Source organism: Arvicola amphibius, chromosome 7, assembly GCF_903992535.2.
Source record: "Arvicola amphibius chromosome 7, mArvAmp1.2, whole genome shotgun sequence".
Lineage (NCBI taxonomy): Eukaryota > Metazoa > Chordata > Mammalia > Rodentia > Cricetidae > Arvicola > Arvicola amphibius.
The window spans coordinates 36,532,410-36,547,041 of NC_052053.1; the positions used below are offsets into that span (position 1 = coordinate 36,532,410).

Genomic DNA, 14,632 nt, shown 5'->3' on the forward strand with positions numbered 1-14,632 from the left:
GCCTACACAATAGGCAGATCCTATCTTTAAGTGTCCGATTAATAGTGTCTCTAATTTAGGGTAATTTAGGAGTTTACAACTTATAAAATGGCTCTGCCTTCCACATTCCTCCCAAAGTACCAAGAGGATTGTGCCTGGATTAATTGCAAACAGCAGACAACCCTCTGCGTATAATGAAAACTCAAGAGTCAGCATCATCAGCCATGCGCCTATAATTTGGGATCTCATCTAAATATTTTTCACTAGGGGCTTCACTTCCAATGGAAACTCAAGGAGCGGAGAAGGAAAGTTGTAATTGTTGCATCTTCCAATTTAAAAAAGTTTAACAAGTCGAGTTCATTCCTGCTGAGTTTTACTTAGTTGGGTCTTAGCTAACTGAGTGAGGAAAAGATAAATCAAGCTACTTGCAGATTTTCCTAATGGTGCAAAGTTTGGCACCCTGAGGACTGGGGAAGCATCTATTCCTGCACTTGTAAAGAAGGGAAGTGACTGTGACTCCGTAAGAGTGATTTATTACATTCTACGCGACTCAGTCATTTCCAGAGAAGCACATAAGTGCTAGAAGTTTTCGGTTGAAGAAAGAATAAGGGAAAAAGGCTTGATATTCTCACAAGTACTGATGCCACCGAAATCAGTATTCTTTGATGAAATGGTAACATATGAGTTTATAAATGTGAAAATAACATTGAACTGTACCTGCATGTGTCTACTTTTGATTTTGTAAAGTCTTGTCTAATTTCACTTGTTTGTAGAGGAAAAGAAATGGGTGGCCTGCTGCTGAGCTTCATTTGGGGATTTGAAAAAAGAAAATAAATAAATAACAAACAAACAAGCAATAAATAAACAAAATAAGATCAGTAGCATATCAGGTATACAATGTTTAGTATGGAATTATCTTTCCTGTCGTACTTTCTCTCTGTCTTCTTGAAGAACTACTTTGTAGACAGCTTAATTTTTGTTCAAATATAAATTAGAATCAATTTTCTGGGGAGAAATAATCGGTAGAGCTCCTGTTCTCCACAACAAAGAAATTACATTTGTAGACATATTCTAGAAATTTAAATCCCCCAGTACTCCTTTGAGGAAGTCCAAGGAGATTTGAAGACTGACGGTTTTGTACTTTGTTATTCCCAGGGGCTCATGCGTGATCATCTTTACTGAGATTTATTCCCATCCCTGATGAATTAATATGCATTTTAGTTAACTAATCTTGAAACAACAGGAATAAAGTTTATCCAGGTCTTTTATACCTCAGAGAACAAAACAAATACTACAAATCTTTAGAGAGAAAGGATATACAAAAGGGCTTGAGGTGAAGATTTCAAAGCAAATACTCTTTAAACGATGTGCAAATTACCTCGGCGCTTGAGCATGATTTATGAAAGGGGATTAGCTCACTGGAATAAGAACCAAGTTTAAACTGATGGGTTTCAAAGTCAAAGATGAGAAGTAGCTACAAGACAAGGAAGGAGGAACGCAACAATAATTTAGGGAAGTGATTTGGTTTAATTTTTCCCCTGAATGGATTTGCCTTAGATTGTCGCAAATTACTCTTGCTAACTGCAGTAGAAACAGCACATTGGTGCTTTAATTTTCTATAAAGGTTGAGTTCAATAAATGAGTAATTATCTGCTTATCATATTAAAAAAAATTAACCAGAAACTGTTAAGCAATGAAAACTATTCTACTGTAGCTCGAGAGGTCAACATGTGAAAGGTTTGGGGAGAGAACATTTTCTTTCCAATTCACAAAGTTACCTACAACACCAACAGAACACAGACATGCCAGGACTCCACCATGTTCCCCTGGCAGCAGTTTAAGAGCTTCTTGGAAAACATAGGAAAATGATGACTTTGATTAGCATCACAAGGATTTGTGGATGTGTTTGTTCAACTAGGGGACCAAAGACAGATTAGAGAGGTACAAAGATAAATCCTCTTTTGCAACCCAGAACTCACTGTTCAGTGTGAGTTTTGAGATAAAGAAGAACAAAATACAAGACAGCACAAAAGATGACAGCGTTGATAATGAAGCCTGTCTTGAATATGAGGTTGGAACTAAACATACCTGTGAATGAATGTTCCAGTGGAGCCCTGGCATTTCGCACATACAGGTTAGGATTCTGAATGTGCTAGGGATGGACATGAGCAGGACTCTACAGAGACATGGGGTGTCATCAGGTGAAAGGCCTATCTTAAAGCGGTTCCCAAAGTAAACTTTTTGAAGAAATTTCCAGAAATCCTCTGGCAGAGAACTTTAAAGGTGTCATGACTGTGTTTCTTTAACTCAAGGAGAGATAGGAGAACAAACGGCTGAGAGCACAACTGTAGTAAACATCTTTCTCTGAGTAAGGGCTATTTTCAGAAATCTTGAACCCCAGTGACCTGGATAGAATAGCAAATGAACCCTTCAAATAAATACTTTAAATAAAAATTTTATTGACTTTACAATAATAAAAAGATTATTACATGAGTTCATTTCTTAAAATACCATAATGACTTACCATTATGGAAGGTAAAGAAATGTCTAATGTTTCCACTCCTGTATGATTACTATCTAATGTTTCTTGACTAACTTTCTGGATTTTGCCCAGTGAAAATGAATTAAACAAAATTCTTTAGGTTCTCAGCCAAATCTTTCCATGGAAATCGGCTATGCTCAATTTAAAAATAAGGCATGGGATAGCAACAACAAATTCAGGCACTTACTAGAAAAAAACAACGTTAAATATTCCTGTGTAAGCTGTCCTGAAGTATGGAGCTAAATAAGCGAAGATACCCAGACAATACAGCCTGTCTTCTTACTGTGCAATGACATTTTAAGTGACTTAATGTTTACAAAAAACTTAGTGAAATTCATTAAGAATACATTTATATTTTCTATTTTGTTTTTTAATTCCTAGATTTACCCACATCAGGATGCAGTGAGTGATATTTCATTTGTATTTTAATAAATAAAGCTTGCCTGAAGTTCTGAGAGTAAACCAGTCCCACTGGTCAGCCTTACAGACCAGGCAGTGGTGACACACACCTTTAATCCCAGTAGCCACACTAGTTTGCCATAGAAATTGGGAGGTAGTGGTACATGTCTTTAATCCCAGCCCTAGAGAGGAATATGAGACAGGGGGAGACAGCTCTCACACACAGTCTCATTCTGAGAGTCCTGGAGGCAGGATCGCCATTTTGAACTGAGGTAGATGTGAGAGTCAGTGGCTGGCTGTTTCATTTTTCTGACCTTCAGGTTGGCTTTGTTTATTTAAATCCTAGTGAAATAGCACTGCACGAGGTGATGTTTTATCTCCAAACTAATCGCCATCAGTTTTTCCTAGAGATGAAGTCGTACGCTACTAGAAGGCTTAAGCAGGCCTCGTTCTAAGTTTGCTCACTCTGTTTATGGGAACTCAAATGTGAGTCTATTTTTGTTTTCCTTGCACCTTTTCCAAACAACTTAACTTAAGTATAGCTTGTTGAGCCTTGGTTGTTTTGGCAGGCATCACTGAAATGGTAATAAGCTAGCTCTAGGTAGTAATACAGCAGCTGAGCTGTGAGTCATCCAGATTAAGATATCTAACCTGAAAGGTTGATGGGAAGTGAATTACAGTACTCAGGAACAACACAAAAATTAAGTAACCTACAGAATCCAATATCATTATTCTTGCCCTTGGAGAAGTGGATTAACTTCCAGAGGATACGTGTGGAAACCAACATTCTCTGAACAGGATTTGTGTGGAAGGTGAAGGATAAACAGAATTTCAGATCCATTCTGCATGTGGAATTAGTGGAATTCCCGGAAATTGGTGGAATATCTCACAGACTTGCTTATGAATGGTTTATTATTTGTTTATTTTGAGGAATTTGGTTTAATTTTAGAATCGCTTTTGTGTGTATTGCTGCTGCCCTTTGTCCTGCCATTTCAATATCTAGGATATAGTGATGGCTATAGTGCAGGCAAATGGACACAGGAAGAATAGCTCTTGACTCTGTAGAAATTCATGGGATATCACGAATTAGAAGGGAGTGATGAGACAAAATGAAAATTTACCATCTCAACCCATGCATTGTCAGGAAATGGCCAACTCAACAAGCCCTGTGCAGGCTAGATTAGACAGGCTCCAAAGTGCTCTGACTCTGGCCTATTGCAAACTGATTTAGGGAGTCAGCTTTGTGTAATGTGGTCAAGTATTTATCAAACTTACTATGTCTATATTTTACCTATTAAAATGCAGTCTCCTGGGGCTGGTAATGACCGAGTTTGTGGCTTTTCCAGTAGAGTTCAGTTCACGGCACCCTTTTCAGGTGACTCACAACTACCTGAAAATTCATTTCCAGGGGCTCTGATGTCCTGTCTGTCTTTCTTGGGTACCCACAGACATATGCAACACACATAAATAAACCATAAAATAATGATTTGTAAAGAAATGTCCTCTCTGCTCAGTGAGTTTGGGTTGGGTCTTGGGAATCCAGTCTTTCCTATGAACAAGCTCCAGCTGATAAGATTGTCACTGGTCCCTTGGCCACATTTTGTGTATCAAGACTATCGACTACATAGATTCTGAAAGCCAGTGGTTAGAGACAGACTCTGCTCAACTTTCCATCTTTATATTTTTGAAGACACAGAAGAAACGGAATTTTTGGAACTGTCAAGAATCCTTCCAATATGTTTCAGGAAAACCTGCCACCTCCGAAATCTTTGGAGTCTGTCTCTGTTCCCCCTGCTAGCTTGGGCCGACAGCATCTGTTACTTGGTCTGCTGCAGTATTTTCTTACCTCTGATCTTTCATTGTTTTCTCTCATCTGCAGAAATGGTTACTTTTAAAAAAAAACCAGACCTGTTCAGTACTTTTGCCTACAATGTAGCACTTTATTAATATTGCTTTCAGTACAACGTTGTCACTGTAAGCCCTTGGCCAAATAGTTCATTTTTGCTTACTAACCAGACTTACCATTGTTGTTTCCCCAATGTTTATACGCTGTAGGTTCAGAAATCTCTAAAATCCGCCTGCATTCTCTGGCTCTCTGATGTCTATTCTAATATGTATTTGTATGATTTCCCTATTATTCTCTCTTCTGCATTTGAAAGGCTCCCCCAGCCTCACAGCATCAGTAAATCTGAGGGCCCTTTGCTTCCCGTGCTCTGACAACCTTCTTCTATGTGCTACTTTTGTGTACAGGATCACTTTCAAGTGTTTGTTCTCTGAATATAAGCATATTTTTTTTGGGGGGGATGACTTCCAGAAGGACCCACAGTACTTCACCCTTCAAGGAGTACCCTATCCTTCAACCTTTCCCTTTACTATGTGAACATCAAACTTTTGCTTTCTTTGGGACTCTCCCCTCATTTGCTCAGTAATTTTCTTATTCACTTTGTTTTTAACACGAATGTGCCAGTGCTCTAGATTGCTTTCTCAAAAACTAGGATGTGGAGAGGTAAGCTTCGGAAGGCCATCACCTATTTCCCTCTGGCACTCAGATCTAGTGGATCAGGGTGATTCTGGTTTAAGTAAACGATGGTCAGCTAGGTTATCTCACCCAGATAGAATGGTATCTTGGATACAGGGCACATAGTGGGTATCCAGGTATATTTGATAGTTGGTTAACAGAATTGTCTTTCTTGAAATAAGACATTTAGAGACTTTCATGTAACTCCTTATAAGGTAATTAAAGTCCATGTATTTGAAGGACATTACTCCCTATGGCACACCAAACCCTTAAGGAAACAGAAAATAATAAATAAAAGTATATGTGATGTTCCAAGTTAACTGACTAATAGAAGTATGTTAAAAATTAAATCTCTGACAGATTATGCATTTGCTGATTCTGTACTTATTTTTATAGCAAAATGTATAGAGAGACAACTAATACTAAAGACATTTCAAAAAATCATATGGAAAAGTAGTAACTGAAGAAGCTTCCTAAATATATACATAAACAGAAAAATATTTTAAGTGGAATTATCCAATCATAAGACAACAATGCTTCTATTAGACACTATAGGATAACAAATGCAAAACACAGTGCCAGGAATGGGTTACCTCTTTTGGGGTTCTTGGCAAGAAGGCCCCAAAGACCCTCCAAACAAGCTATTGCCAAACTTGACTGTCAGACCCTTTTGCTGAAGATACCACACACATGAAGAAACCAAGCTGGCACTGAACTGGAAGCTTCAGAACCACTGGATAGCTTTCATTGCACTGAAAGATGCTGTGGATATTCCCAGAGGAAAAACGGAATCACTAACCTTAACCAGCTGTGAATTCTACAGCAATGACTGGCCTTGCAAGACATGCCCAGTTATGCACAATAGTGGCATGAACATCATGAGAGTAACCAACCATTTTCTTGTGGGAGTTAGGGCCCCCTCCATAGGTTGAAATCCCAACCTGGAACCCTTATCAGGATGAAGAAAGTTTTCACATAGCTTATGCACCCCAGGGGGAGGACTTAGAGTTATTATTCTGTTAAATGGACGTAACACTAAAATGACGTAAAGTTTTATCATTAGTTCCTGTAGATGGGTAAATCTGTCAACCATCATCGGAAAAGCTGCTTTGTGCTGCATAGAAAATTAACACAGGGTCTGGTAAAGGTACACAGAGTAAAATACTCAACCCTAACCTTAATATCTGTATTAAACAACCTCCCTAAATTCTTAGGGACAATTGTGGAGGAGGAAGAAGAAAGAGTGTAAAAGCTAGATGTGGTGGTTGACTAAAGGAAATAGTTTTTTCTCTGGACATAAGAAGACAGCTGCACACATGAATTCACAGCAGTGGAGACCTCATACACAAGACCTGCACAAGTTCAAAAGTGCCAGACTTAATTCCAGCATGGAGTGGGGAAGCAGACCTCAAGTCCCACTGCTGCTTAAGTAGCCTTTGGCAACTGAGAAAGAGTGGGAGAAAGAGAATAAGTTTTCTTTAATAGTGAAGCCCCTGATGGGTTGGCTATGTTCTAGTGGAAACCATAAATTCAAGAATATATGGGGGTGAATCAATATACATTGTATGAAATTATTCAAGAACTAATAATGGTGGGTTAAATAAGTACACTTTTGTTCTTTGCTCTAAATGTAGAAACTGATAGATTTATAGTAGACAGAATTTGGGATACTTTACTCAAAAATTCACTCATAGAAATTATTATATCAAGTATTTATATAACAACATAACATTTACAAATACCTTATATATACTTAAACTCTGATTTTATATTACTCTTACATTTAGTACATATATTTCCATCATATTCAAATTTTCTTCTGTGTTATTTAATAATTACATTGAAATATCTATTATACTTAAAGAACAGATCAATTTTAGGATATTTAAAAGAATGTATGTAAATCACACAGCTGTGTATCTTGGATTAAGAATGACACTCACGTACATAAAGTTGAAAAGCCAGTGTATTAACATCTGTCTCAGTTAGCCTGAACCGTCAATTTGACACACCCTAGAGTCATTCGAGAAGGGAGTCTTAATCGAAATGCTAACCAGATCAGACTGATCTATAGGCAAGTCTGTTAGCATCTTTATTGTTAATTGATGAAGAGTCTGGCCATGTTGTACGCTCCATACCCTGGGCAGGTTATCTTTGAATGTACAAGAAAACTAGCTAAGCATGAGCCGAGGGTGAGAAATAGAAGTCAAATAAACCCTTTTCTCACCTACAAAACCAAACCAAATCAAAGGTGCTCAAACTTTTTACTCTTACACCCTCACTTCTTATATAACTCCACCCAGCTTTTAAAGAGTGTGATGAGGGGCAGAATTTCTGTAACTCCTGTTTTCAGTTGGATTTCTATGAATAGATGAGAGAACTATCTTCACTGATTTCAGAAATTATCAAAACATTAACTTTTCTACATTAAAAACACCATTTTATTTTGTAGACTCAAATATAATGCTAAAAAATTAAAATCAGTGCCCATAAAAAAAAGCATCAAGAATGGGTACGAATTACCACAATTCTTTAAAATACAATGGAATATTAAAGTAGAACATTGAGAGATGGTGATCTGAGCTCAGACGTATGAGATGTTATTTCTGTATGTGTATGTGGGGGGGAGTAGTCTTAAGGTGATGTCAACAGGCTAAGCTGTGGATATAGGTCTTTAGCTCATTTCCCTGGAAAAGAATTTGAGGGTCACATATTGGGGAAGGGGATCCTTATAAGAAGGTGCAGGCAGACAATGAAGAACTGTTTATCGAGGTCTAGTGGAATTATGTCTGCCCATTATGCTATTTTGAGTAGAAATATTTGAAAAACAATAAAGGGAGTATATAGAGGAAGAGAAGAAGGAAGAGATACTGCTTAGACTCTTTGAACTCAGTTTTGGACTTTGGAAAACACTATGTCTGAAAGAAGGATGCTTTTGTTCTTTTCCTTCCTTGTTTTCTAAAGGTGACCTTGAACATAATATGTAACAGAGAAAGGCCTTGAACTTCTGATCCTCTAGCATGTATCTCCTGAGTGCTAAGATAATGTGTGTGCCACCGTGTTTAGTGCCCAGAGCAAAATTTTAGTCTTATAGTTTCTTATAGTCATGTCATCTCACATTTTGTTTCCAGTTTGGAGCCAATTAATTTTGTATACAATAGGAATAAGATACGTCTATTTTCAGCAAGTGTTAAAGAATAGGGATGTTGCCTTTAGTTATTATTTAAGCAATCAAAATATCCATAAACCATTTCTCTAAGAAAAGAAATAAGCTTGATGTTATAGGTCACTTTTTAAAAAATAAATTTCAAGAGGTATATCTGTTATTTTCAGATTTATTTCATATTGTCTGATAGAAGTTGTATTTGATTTTCCTTAAAGGATGGGGGATATACTATGAGTAACAAAAACCAAACTGTTTTCCTAAGAACATACTGAAGATTCAATGCTTACAATGAGTACTTCAAACATGTCAGGGAGCCCATTCTAACATCCAACAAAATACCTTAAAAAGAAAGTTACATTCTTTTAGGCTTTTGAGGAATTATAGTACAAGTTTCTGTGGTCTATAAACAAAGGGAGTGGGTGGACCACACGAATCTTGAGTATAGAAAGAGTAAGTGATCTTTTGCATCTAAAACAGTGTTTTCTCAATACAGAAAGCTGAGAATGTAAAAAAGTTCCAAATATCATGCTTAGAAATGGCTCTTAAAATTTAGTTCACAATGTTGAACGATTACCCTATGCTTAACTTCATAATGAAAGGTTAACATATACCTAATTCTCTGTCATGAAGTAGAAAGGATAAAACTTTTAGAGAAGTTCAAAGAATATTATTTTCTTTTGTTTATAATCACAACAGTGTACTAGCGGTTATGAAATAATGCTGGAGAGTAGGGAAAAGAGCCCTCTGAATTTGGCCTATTAGTGAAAGAAAGTCACCACTTGACCTAATGAAATCAGAAATTGATTAACTGCGGTTCATCTAAGGAGAAATATGGTCACAGTGTTACTGCCAGGGTCAGGAGGAAGATGGGGTGATCTAGTGATGGAGCACTCAAAGGCTTACACGGACAGGAGAATAGCTCATGCTCCAAGATGCATGGCCGTGGATGCCCAACGGGCAGAGGGTAAGATCAGCCCCTAGATGTTAAAGAGGAGATTCATCAGAGCTTGCTTTGCTCAGCTCATAACTAATTCCTCATATCTAATGATTCATAGGGAACTTAATGTTTTGAGGAAATTACAATCTATGGGTTCTACAAAAGTTGAGATTGCTGCGAGCTATCATGAAAACACAGAGCAGAATAACCAAGGTTACACAGATACCGGGCATAGTTCTGAAACTTCGTGAATAACAGTGTTTGAACAAATGCATTCACATGTCTGCTTATCAAGTATGTACTGAATCTTTAATGTTTTCTTTTTCTGAATTTAAACACTAGCCCCAATAGTATTTTAATGTATATGTTTTAAGTCATCTGAAATATTTTCAACAAAGACCCCCTTAATCCTTGAAAAATGATCAATGAACAGATAGTCTCTAAATAACTGAAATCATTCATTTTAAAATTATTTTTGTTCAATAGTTTTCCTCAAGTGGTACTGAATAAAATTGGTGCCAGAAGAAACATTTTTTTTGGGAGTGCTGGGGAAAGGACTAAGGTGAATGACCATAGTTCTATGGACTATTTTATCTTTCCAATTTTCCAATGTAATGACAACCCACAGAAATCTATGTGAATATTAGGAGGTTATTTTCAGATAAGATTTTTTATTTTTCTTCTTAACTAGATTTGATTTATCTCTGAAAGTTTAACATTGTTTTTTTCTTTCTTAGCAGATGGCTTATTCATCTTATTATTTGTAAGCATTGGCAGGGTTATGTGGTTTCATATAAAATTTATAATAAGAAAACCTTTACAATATGTATTTTTATGAGTCTCCAGGACAGGCTTCCCAGTGTGTATCTCAAACAACTGCTAATTACATGTTTATCTGAGAAAATAGTATGAATTTTCAATTTGGGTTAATAACAAATATATTACAAGGTTTCTTAGTTATATACTTACTAGAAAGGCCATAAGGGTCATAAGGATAAAAAATATTGGTTTGGGGGAAGAGTTGGAAAACAATGGGTTATGGAGGTTGTTTTCCAAAGGTCTTGATATTAATCACGAAGAAAATTAGATCTTTCTTTAAAAGTATTCATATTGCAGTTTAAACATGTGGATATTCTTTTACTGAATTATAGAAATGCCTAATATCTAACTTTCCAGTTTTTAGTTGAGAAACATTAAAATACAAACAGAAAAGATGAAAAAGAAAGTATCTAATAAACTATGTATTTGCCACCTAAACCCAGTAAGTTAGTTGTTGGGATAATACCAGACTTATTCTACCATTATATCGATAACTTGCCTTGGTGAAGATTCGTTTCCTGACATGCTACTAAATCTTCTTTCCCAGGCTTTGTCTTCTCTGTACCATACTCTTCATCCTGGTTTAGCTGTGCTACACTTTCCTGCAGCTTCTGTGGTGTGCAGGGTTCATGATTTCTAGTTAGAGCCATCTTGAAATCCTCATTGCTTGTGGTAATTTTTGTAGGTCTGAGAGAGTAGGAAGCAAGCTGGATGGTAATGGTGTGACTGAAAAGTTCCAGTTCTCAGGGCCAGGGGTTTGACTAGCTCAGAATAAACCGCTCCTTAAAAATACCACTGTAAATGGCTCCGAAGGTCCAAGGTGATTTGTTCCCTGTATATGATTTCCTAAGGAAAATGGGTCAAGACCTAAGCAACCATTTTACAGTGACACCATACTTTTAGCTGTTGCTGGTGAGAAATTATTTAGATTGTTACAAAATATCACTGCTTTTCTATTAAACTTATTTCAGTCAACATGATAATGATTACTCCACAGCACAATAAAGGTTTTCAGATTTTTAATTTTCAGCATTGTATTAATATCTCATTCATCTCTAGTCTGTCTTCATTTCTATAACCTCATTATGGTATATGAACCATTATTAAGGTATGTGAAACTGAGAAAACCACATGGAAATACTTTTAGGATTTTGCCCAAACATATTTTTATCTTATTAAAAAAATTCAAAAGAGAAATGCATTTCCTTTTAGTGCTTTACCATGTGACTTTTAAAACTTATGTTAATTTTTGAGTTCATACATTTATAAGGTTGAAAGTGTTTTATATAAAATTTATCCTTCACACTTGTAGATTTTAGAGTTTGGCAATCTTACAGGCATGAGATAGATTACAACAGAAGGACCACATTTTCTATCTGTTTGTTTGTCTGTCTGTCTGTCTGTTTTTATTTGAAAGCAAAGCAGTGAATGCAAGAATTTTGTGTACATTTTAATGGTATTTGTTAAGAAACAACATTCATATTCGATGACTGTGAATACGGGAATAAATCAGAGCTTTGTCTGAAGTACTTGCTGGATGCTGAAGCTTTCCATTAACCAGGACTTCTTAATGACATGCTCTTCTGGGCATTAAGTAATCAAGGGCATCTCTTGGCTCCATTCTACTGGGTCCTGACGTGCTGCTCCCAAGAATGCCCTGGCTGCCATTTTCACCTGGGGAGGTGCCAGGGGAAGGACCAGCTGCTCATATTTAGACGTTTGCAGCTATGACTCCCATATCCAATTCTGGCTCCTCTCCTGTATTTCCTGTACCCTCAGGGAGAAGGATGCAGAGTGTGTGTGCCCTGCTCCAGCCTTCCATCAGACACCACCCTTGGCTCATACCCGTCTTGGTGCCATCTGCTTGGAGACATGGAGGATAATAAAAGAGGCTCCTATTTATTGAGTGCCTGCTGTGAACTAAGTATTTACATCTCCAATTTCAAATTTTCACATGATCCTAGAAGGATGTTATCAGACCCATTTTTATAGTTCTGGAAAGGAACACTTGGAAAAGTTAAAAAAGCTCTCCCAAGTAATGTGATGCCATGATTATATTTGGGCCTTTCCTATTTTCCATCAGTGGGAGAGACTCTCTCTCTCCTTGGAGAAATCTGTGAGCACTGTGTCTGATTGACTCTTCACTTTCCATAGCAGCCTTCCCTAGAGAGCTGATCTCCTGCTCTCATCCCAGGCTGCTGTCCTGAATTTCTCACAGTGATTTGGCCCTCTCATAGAATTTTCTGGCTTCTTGTCTGTTAGACTCAACTGATATCTTAAAATATCCGATTAGTACTTGATAGTGTTGGCAGGTTGGAATCATATTTTTTTTAAAGGAAAGTATATTTTAACTCAACTTTCTGATTTCACTCATTGGGAGAACATATTTTTCCCATGTTAATCGGAAAAACTGGACAAAGAAATGACCACCTGTTAGCTGCTAATGATATTCACATGCCTTTTTAAAAAAGTAATTCTGGCTTTTTCTGCTTACAATCTTGGCGACAAAACTCATGGGAACTTCAAGGGCACAGGAAGCCAAAGGCAGCAAACAGACAATAGAGTTTGTGCTTGGACTACTAATAAGGGCGTAATCACTGTCAATGTGACTCCACGTAATTATCGAATCTTCAGACAGTGACTTAAAACATAATGTATGATTTAAAAAATCTAAACTTTGGGTATTCAAATATAAGACCTAGTTCATAAGGGTTTCACACATGGGAGCTCCTACTTGAAGTTTTAAAAAAGCCAAATAGAAAACATGCTTCAATGATTTCAAACCCATGGTCTAATTTAGTATGTTGCAGATAGGTCAAGTGAAAATAAATACACTCATAAGATCAGATATAACTTAGTTTAAACAGTGATTTGCTGTGTCCTACCTTGAAAGAAGTCTTACAACTCTACACAGCCAAGAAGACATGGGCAAGAAAGAGTTTTGAAAATTATGGTTAGCATTAAAGACTAAATGGACTTTTTTATTTTAATGGTAAAATTCATCTAAGAGTGCTGGCATCTTGGTTTAAGTTAGCTGACGTGTATAGATTTCATTTTTACTTTTTAGCAAAGGTCCACCCAAGGGCAAGTTCGAAACAGCTTAATGTTTATTTGTTCACCTAACTACAGAGTGCAGTTAAAAGAGCAGGTTGTAAAAACAGATTTCTTGAGTTCAACATGTGTCTCTTAACTGTATTACACACATTACCATCATTCTAGGTGCCTTGGCTACCACATTCAAAATATAGGTTTAAAAAAGGTAACTGTTTCTTAGGATTGATGAGTTGGTATAAGATAAGCACTTGGCACAGCATTAGGGGTACAGTATATACAAAATTGGTGTGAGATGTCCTTCTGTCTATGTGTTGCTTTTATTGGTTAATGAACAAAGAACTGCTTTGAGCCTATTGCAAGGGCAGAACAGAACTAGGTGGGTAGGGAAGGTAGGCTGTATGCTGAGAGAAAGAGGGTGGAGTCAGACAGACCCATGGAGCCACTGCCAGAGTCAGACATGCTGAATCTTTGCTGGTAAGCCACTGCCACATGATGATACACAGTTTAGTGGAGATGGGTTAAATTAATATGTAAGAGTTAGCCAATAAAGAAGCTAGAGCTAATGGGCCAGGCAGTGATTTAAATAATCTGGTTTCTGTGTGATTTCGGGTCTAAGCTAACCAGGCGGCTGGGACAAACAAGCGGCTCATTGCAACACAAAATAGTGTCTTATATTAGTGATGTTTTAACTTAAAAGTCATTGTACAATTAAGGAGATTTTGATTTGAATAAATACCTGCCTTCTCCCCATCTTTTGACAAGAATGACTTTGCTCTCATACTGATTAAATGATTGTCTTTCCAAATGGGGAAAAAGAATACGAAGAAGGGCTGAAGATTCTTTCCATAGAATTTCTTTTCTAAGAATCATTCTAAAACCTTTAATATAATTACCATTTAATACAGGATATGTCAGCCTCAGTTTCTCAAACATGCTGTTGCAAATGTTTTTCCCCACTGCTTCAGGGTTTAAACGCAAGTCAAGTTCTCTTCCACAGCTGTAATTAAATCTCAGATTTCAGATTTGCTAATCACTGTATCACAAACCCTTGTGTGTTTACTACAAAATACTTATGTAATTAACATTAAACATATACTTAAAACTGAATTCTAATGCTCTAATCTTACCTTATACCTTATCATGGGAAATGAAAGGGGAAAACTCAAGAATTAAAGAAAAACATTATGCAAATGAAATTAACTCTAAATAAAATCTTTT

The 14,632-nt window shown here is 36.8% G+C and overlaps 1 protein-coding gene and 1 non-coding gene across 2 annotated transcripts in view; one reads left to right on the forward strand and one right to left on the reverse strand.

Annotated features, from left to right (window-relative positions):
• The window catches only part of Arhgap15 (Rho GTPase activating protein 15), a 604,020-nt gene that overhangs the window by 282,065 nt on the left and 307,323 nt on the right, over nucleotides 1-14,632 (reverse strand). The window lies entirely within an intron of this gene.
• LOC119820137 lies at nucleotides 1,869-1,993 on the forward strand. Its single transcript, XR_005286405.1, has one exon. It is a non-coding gene; the product is annotated as a small nucleolar RNA SNORA40 (small nucleolar RNA).